Below are 6,000 nucleotides of genomic sequence, written 5' to 3' on the forward strand. Positions count from 1 at the left end.
TTTATCATTAATTTCAAATAGTTATGCACTTATACTTGATTGTTTGTAGTGATATAAAAATTGGAAGTTCGCAATCATTTTCAACATAAAGATATTTCGTAAGATGAAAAATATCCAAATAAAAAAAAATATAAGAAGAAGTAGAGTGTTTACTTCATCAATATCAAACATTCTACTTCTCATTCTTCTTATAAATTAAAAAAATAAAAATACAACTCTTAAGTATCTAAAAAATAGGACAACATTGCCTAACAATGATATTGGAGACAACATTAGACAAGTATTGGCTGCTCAGGCACACATATGAAACCATATATTCAACTTCATTAGCTCCATGTCACTCAAATGTGCAATTCAACTCGGAATTCCAGATATCATCCATAGCCATGGCCGAGCCATGACCCTATCCGATTTAGTAGAAGCCCTCTCCATGAACAAATCGAAAGGTCATGAGCTTATTCTAATTCATGATGGCTTCTGTTAGTGAAAAAACTTACAAGAGAACAAAAAATACAAGATTACAATTGAAAAATAAAAATGAAGAAATAAATCTCTTCAGGCTGAGGCGCGGATATCTCGCTCTCTTTAAGGAGATTCAAGCCCACTGCAACAAATGTTTTCACCGGTCCAGCAATAGTCCTTCTTGACTTGTCCCCTCCAGGATACAACAACCTATTCACAATATATAACTCAACAACCCTGGACAAGAGTTGAGTTCAAAGCTCCACAAAAAGAACACCTTCCTTCAACTAATAAGAACTCTCTTTTTTGACTAACTCTTTCACTCTATATTTTTCTTGTGTGTAGTATCTCCCAAACCAAATGAAGACTATCACTATTTATAGTTGAGGAAGTCTTCCTACCAATTGATAGGAAGATAATGGGTAGTAAATAGTGAAGATAAATGACCTTAGGAGTTACATATGTTACAAGGATAATGGAGGAGTAAAGAATAAGATAATGGAGAAATAATGGCCAAATGCACCAACGGCTAAGACTGTTGCAAGAAAGGAATTGAATATAACACTAACTCCAACAAATGGAGTAATGCGGCAGTTAACTCCAAAATGGAGTAACTCACCAATTAAAAGAACCACTAATGGGCAGTCCTTATTCCTTTCTGCAACATATTCACAAAGGCATAATAAGCCTAGGACATTCTATAACAATTTAATTAATATTAAAATGTTCAATAGACCAACAACTTCTTTATTTATTCAAGAAGTAGAGGGTTATTTACTTGCATCAAATTCACGTCTCCTCCTTAAAGACGAGCCTTTGAGCTTAGTCCCCTTTGTGCAATTTGTACTAGATCTAATTTTAATTGATCCGTTTCACTATCTCAGCCAATGGTTCCAAAATGTATACTCCATTTGCGACTACTCATGGCAAGACCATCTTTGAATATGCCGAGAAGGAAACAAAAATTAACTATCTATTAAACGAAGCCATGACTAGTGATGCCCGTTTGATCATGAGTGTGTTGATTCAAAATGGTAAGGGACTACTTTTTGAAGGGTTGAAATCGTTGGTGGACGTTGGAGGTGGCACTGGAACTGTAGCTAAAGCTATTGTGGATGCATTTCCACAAATAAATTGCACTGTCTTCGATCTCCCTCATGTAATTGAACCTCAGCTTTGTTGGAGGAGACATGTTTAACTTCATTCCTTCTGCCAACGCAATTTTGTTTAAGGTATAACTTTGTAATTAATACACACGCCCTTTCTTTTTTTCAATTTGATATTACATGTATTAATTGTTTTTGTGTTTGATGTATATGGCAAATAGTGGGTATTACATGATTGGAGCGACGATGATTGTATAAAAATATTGAAGAAATGTAAAGAAGCAATTCCAAATAGAGAGAATGGAGGAAGGGTCATCATCATTGACATGGTACTGATGGATCATAACAATGAGAAAGGAGACGATAAGTCAAATGAAACTCAACTCTTAATGGATATGCTTATGATGGTTCTTGTTTGTGGAAAAGAAAGAAGCCATCAAGAATAGGCAAAACTCTTTTTTGATGCTGGTTATAGTGACTACAAGATTATTCCCATCTTAGGATTAAGATGTGTTATTGAGGTTTACCCTTAATCTACACTCTTAATTCGACAAATCAAATAAAACATCGTGCCCTGCAGTGAGTGATCATGATGCATATGTTATTCGTCATTTCCATGTGTTAATAAAGGACCCTTTTGTGTTTGGTTTCCGATCCTTACTCCGGTAGGGCCGGTTGGATACCGTATAAGAGGGCATATTATTCATGTATAAAACATTGTATTAGTTTTACTATGTTTGATAAAAAAAAATTATTAGGTTGAAAAGTCAACATGACTTATACTATGCTTGGTTGATAAGTTCTAAATATTGTATACAAGTTATTCATGTATTAATTTTATACAGTGTTTGATTGTCTTTTTTGTAATCCTACATAATTAAAACCTACATAACTTATGAGGGAATCTATGTATAAGTTATGCAGCATAGAAGGTGGAATAAGTTATGTGAGTATTAGTTATACATGTATTAAAATGATAAATTACACATTTATCCCTATTAATTTTTTAAAATTTTTTTTTTATATTGAAAACTTCACATAACTATTCTATTTTCACAACTATTTTTGTTTTTTGTTTCTTATTTCTTTTTGTATACAAACGACTTTTTATCTGTTTTCATTTAAAATCAAAATCTAACTATTTATTAATATTATGAATAGGAATGTATAATTTTGATAGCGCATATGCTAATTATATACATATATTCGCATTTCACATTATATATTACTAAATATATCCACATATTTAATTATCATGTATTAATTTTATATTTAGAATGTAAATTTATATATTTGGTATACTAAAAATGTACAAACAACACATGCATCATATTGATAGAAATTTACATTATATAAAATAGGATAGTATAATGTACTTGAAATATATCAATAGTTTTTTAATTTTTATAAGCTTTAAACATTAAAAAAAACAAAGAGAGAAAAAACACAGAATTCCTAGTTAAGTATAGAGAAAATTCTATTTGCATACTTATTTTATTTGTAAATAATATATATTAATTTATATTAAAATCAATATTTAATAGTTAATAATTCATGTAATGTAATCTCTACCTAACTAAAAAACACCTACATAACTAATATTCGCATAACTAATACCCACATAACTAAACCTTGTATAACTAAACCCTGCATAACTAATACATGCATAACTAGACCCTGCATAATTAATACCTGCATAACTAAACCCTGCATAACTAATATCTGCATAACTCTAACCAGTAACCAAACGGCCCCTAAGTGATTACAACTACTTTTTTGAGAGAAAGGAGTTAACATTTCCACGACCAAATATACCTCTAGTTTATTTCTGTTGGGAAAATAATAATCCCAACTAGGGTAATAACCACGCTAAATAGCAATAACAAAAAGTAACAACGACATCAAATATTATAACAAGGTAAATATGATATTCAAATAAAGTAATACAATAACAACAACTTGATAGTATCAAAAGACGACTATTCTTTTATAAGAAAAACACTCTTTTATTGCTTACAAAAAAAAATAAACAATATGTCATGATACGAGTAGATTTATAATGTTGTAGTTGTTGAGTTTAAGCAAGGTGTGAATGTGAAATAAGAATGAATGAGAAATTGAAAATGTGGGGGAACCAATTTGGAGGGAAAATAAAAAGTCATTTATCCCATATTGGTAAAAGAAAGAAAAAAGTTGTCCTTATATTATGAAACACTTCCTTTAGCTCTTAAAGGATTAAGTAGAAGGTGCCCCTCACGCTGTCGTCGCTCGGCCTCGGCAAGTGCAAGGGCAAAGGATTTGATTGATAAACTTTTAGGCAAACTTTATTTAATCAATCTCATTAATTAATTTCTTTCTTCTTAAAATTAATTCAGAATGTTAATTAATTAATTAACGAAATTAATTTAGCGTAACATAATTATTTGAAAATTCACGTAATGGTAAAGTCGCTTAGAAGAGACATGTTCCTTTCGAACAAACACTTCTTTTCTCAAAAGACACAAACGTTTGGAAAAGACATGTCTGAACAGGTGCATTCACACTCTTGTCCGAACAGATGAGTTCACTTTCTACAGTTGGCTATATATAGAGAGATTTCTCTCATTTTTCAAACACTGGAATTTTTTCTCTCTTCTGCATACATTTTATTATAAATAAAATTGTCGATCGATTGAGTCTCTGTGTGTGCTCTCGTTGCTATTTTTTGAGTTCGCTAAAATTATTGAAGTTTGAGGTACCGCTACTTTTTTAATAGCTAATACATTTTATCTTAGGAGGAATTAATCTACAACCTCGGGTACTTGAGGGGATTGAATTTCTTAAGGATACACATTGAGTTCTGTGGACTCAGATTGATTACTTTGTGTCTTTCTATTTCATCTTTTCTGTTTCTGTTTTACTAACTTGAATACAGAAGATAACAAGCTTAAGAAATTTAATATGTATTTGTTTTTGTATTTAAGGTTTCTAGAGATTAAAATCTTTGTGATTTTCTACTCTGTTAAATTTAAGATTCATTCGATTAACGATTAGAAAAATATAAGAACTTCATTGTTAAATCAGAAACATGTCATATAAAGATTTATACTTTACTGTTAGTATTGCATATGCTAAAGTGTATGCCATTTAGACAGACAAAATGACTAATTCAAGTCAAGTTAATGTTGGAACAATGAGTGCTGCAACAACATTGGTTGCACCCAATCGTTCAACTGCTGCTCTTGCACCGACTGAGAAACTTGCAAAGTTTTCTGGAGTCGACTTCAAGAGATGGGAACAAAAAATGTTCTTCTATCTGACTACGTTGAGTCTGCAGAGTTCATTGGTGAGAACATTCCTGTTCTTTTGGATGAAACTCCAGACGAAGAATGATTCTTAGTAATAGAAGCTTGGAAGCACTAAGACTTTTTGTGCAAAAACTATATTCTGCAGAGTGGCCTGCAAGATGATATGTACAATGTGTACCGTAATATGAAGACCTCAAAAGAACTCTAGGATGCTTTGGAAAAGAAGTACAAAACAAAGGATGCTTGAATGAAGAAGTTCATTGTGGCAAAGTTTCTGGACTATAATATAATAGACCATAAGACTGTTGTCACCCAAGTTCAAGAATTGCAAGTCATAATCCACGATTTGAAGAGTTTAAATAATCAAAATATCCTTATTTTAGAATTAATTGACAAAGAAGATGTTGAAAACTGTCTCTTCTATTATATAGAAATAGAAAGAAATATACCTCGATCGACAATTATCACAACTCTAAGCATCTCGCAAATATGACATCGCCTAATGATACTATTGAAGACAAAACTAGTCAAGTATTGTCTGGTCATGCACACATATTGAACCTTTTTGTAGGAATTGGGTAAATAATTCCTTTACTAGTCATTTAATTAATTAAGTTGATTAGTTGAAATGTTAGTTACAAGGTGGGGTCCACAAGGTAGTTAGTTGGTTAGTACGAGCTGATACTGTGTAGTATGTATATAAAGTACTATTCATTGTAAATGTAGTCAGTTAATCTTGCAATATAATTTTCTCTTCTTCTCTCCTCTCAATTCTTAGATTACAATTTCTTTATGGTATCAGAGCAGTGAATCGAGTTCGATTCAACTGCGTGAAGCTACGATTCTGTGTTTCCACCATTGAAGACCTTCTGTGGAAGCAGAGGTAATGGAGAACAACGAAGAATCAATTGTAGCAACAGTTAGAATAGAGACGCTTGATGAAATTGAAAAGAAGCGTAACCATCCTCTGTATCTTCATCCTTCAGATACTCCTGGGTGTGTTCTCACCACAATACAACTCACAGGAACAGAAAACTACTCTCTATAGAGCTAATTTATGCTAATCAATATTCGAGCTAAGAGCAAATTAGGGTTCGTGTTGGGCACATGCAAACAAAGTGATTATCAACTGGAATTGGAAGAAC

General features: G+C 31.9%; 1 pseudogene; it reads left to right on the forward strand.

Moving 5' to 3' along the window:
- The first annotated feature begins 1,067 nt into the window (after window positions 1–1,067).
- Window positions 1,068–2,101, forward strand: LOC125858711 (trans-resveratrol di-O-methyltransferase-like; annotated as a pseudogene).
- Window positions 2,102–6,000: the final 3,899 nt, after the last annotated feature.

This window comes from Solanum stenotomum, chromosome 3 (assembly GCF_019186545.1).
Source record: "Solanum stenotomum isolate F172 chromosome 3, ASM1918654v1, whole genome shotgun sequence".
Lineage (NCBI taxonomy): Eukaryota > Viridiplantae > Streptophyta > Magnoliopsida > Solanales > Solanaceae > Solanum > Solanum stenotomum.